Raw genomic sequence first — 2040 nt, forward strand, 5'->3', positions numbered from 1 at the left:
ATAAGACAGCTATAATAAACAAATGAATAAACAAAATTTTAGTATTGTTAAATAATAAATTACTGACCTAGAATATCAAAGATCCTCTTCCGATGCTGTGTGAGACAAGCAAAAAAGCTAAAAGTTAATGAGTAAAAAGTTAGGTGCATTGAATATAGAATGTGGTGACAATATTCCTGTTATAGAATTTCTAAAAACTAATAACAGATCACAGAAGGGAGGAAATAATAAAGGCAATGAGAGAAAAAAATATATTCAAGTTTTTAGATTGAAATACTGTTCAACAGAAGTAAATATGTAAAAACTATATCCAGAAACATCTGTTAAAATGTTAGAATTCCTGGAGCAAAAAAAAAATAAGAAAAGTTTCAGAGGAAAACAAAAAGACTACCAACAATGAAAAAAAGTGTTAGTTTCTTTTCAAATACTGGGTCAGGAATGTCCTAAAAGTTCCAAAAAAATGTTCTTTTGCACCTGTAATTTTATGTCTAAAAATGAACATCAAAGAGTGAAAAGACAAAATAAACATTATTTAAGAAATTCAAGAACTGAGGATGTTTAGCATGCAAGAACAAATTCTATATTTTAAAAGAATAATTTATAGATATAGTTATAATCACACACACACACACACACACACACACACGTGCATACACATACACACACACACACACACACACACACACACACACACACACCCAGTATGAGAAAAGACATCAGTAAAGCATATAATCAGTCCTGATTATTGAAGTAGTTGTGAAGATTAATATAATTAAGGATTTATTTCTGGGAAAAAGGTATAATAGCAAATAAAATTGATGAAAACTAGGAATTTAAACTCTAGGTAAAAGGAACAAGATATTCTGATGTGCTATAAGTCCTGTCTCATTTAAGGATGAAGATGATATTGATACTGTAATAAACAAGCAGTCTTAATATAGCTACTGCATATTTCAGGTTGTCTATTAAATAAAAGTAATAGGAATAGCTTTCAAAATGCTAAAATTAAAAAAAAAGTAAAGATGAGAGAAGAAAGATACAAGAAAAAGGTAATAAAGAATAAATAACAACAACAAAAACCCAACATGATAGTGTTATTAGAAAAAAATAGTATTTATTAAATTGAAATGGGATACATTTCCCTTTTAAGGTAGTTATTTTGGGTAAAAAAAGTTAAATGTAAAATATACCAAATGGGGAGTAATGTCAGTAAGGTGGCCAGGGAAGACATGTCTCACATGTATCCCTGTTCAGGAATAATCTGATATATATCCATGGACAAAGTGCCTTTGTAGCCACTTTGGGATCTAGGTAGGAGCTTATAAAACTCTAGTGGAGTCTAAGACCAAGGAGAGTCATTTTGAGAAAGCAGGTTCACACCCTGGCAGCTGACTCACCTACCCTGGTCTTGCTACATACCTTAAAATAGCTCTACACCCCTAAAAACATGTCTTTGGCATTGGGTGCTTCACCAGCATCATACATCAATGGACTTGGGAGGAGTCATTGACGAACAGGCATATAGAACTTGATCTTGGCTGTGGACCCTGAAGTTCCCTATGAATTGGCTCCAGCCCACTTTGCTGAGGAACCCCTGGAGGTAAGCCTACCAAACTTAGACTATAAATTTTGAAAGGCCTCTATAACTGAGTTCCAGCTCATGCTACCACTGTCAGTGAAGAGTCCTACTGGAACAGAGACCCAGCAGGAGACAGTTTTGTCTTTTCCTACCAGTGATCCTGAAAAGGCTCTATATTTGGCTCTGGTTCCTCCAGCCATAGTCAGGGAGCAGTCTAGCCCACCCAGGGACCTGGTGGGAGACACGCCCATTTGTATTTCCAGAGTCAGATCGGCAGACCTCAGTCTTGGCTATGGGGCCTGAAACAGCCCTGTAATTCAGTTCTACCATCTCTCAGCCACAATCTAGGATCAGTCTTGCCCACCTAGGAAATAAGCGACAAGGCAGGAGACTTCTCAGGGACCTAACGGGAGCTAAACCTGTCCATGAATGTGGTACTAGGCAGGCTGACTAAAAATCCA

This window comes from Prionailurus viverrinus, chromosome B1 (assembly GCF_022837055.1).
Source record: "Prionailurus viverrinus isolate Anna chromosome B1, UM_Priviv_1.0, whole genome shotgun sequence".
NCBI classification, from domain to species: Eukaryota; Metazoa; Chordata; class Mammalia; order Carnivora; family Felidae; genus Prionailurus; species Prionailurus viverrinus.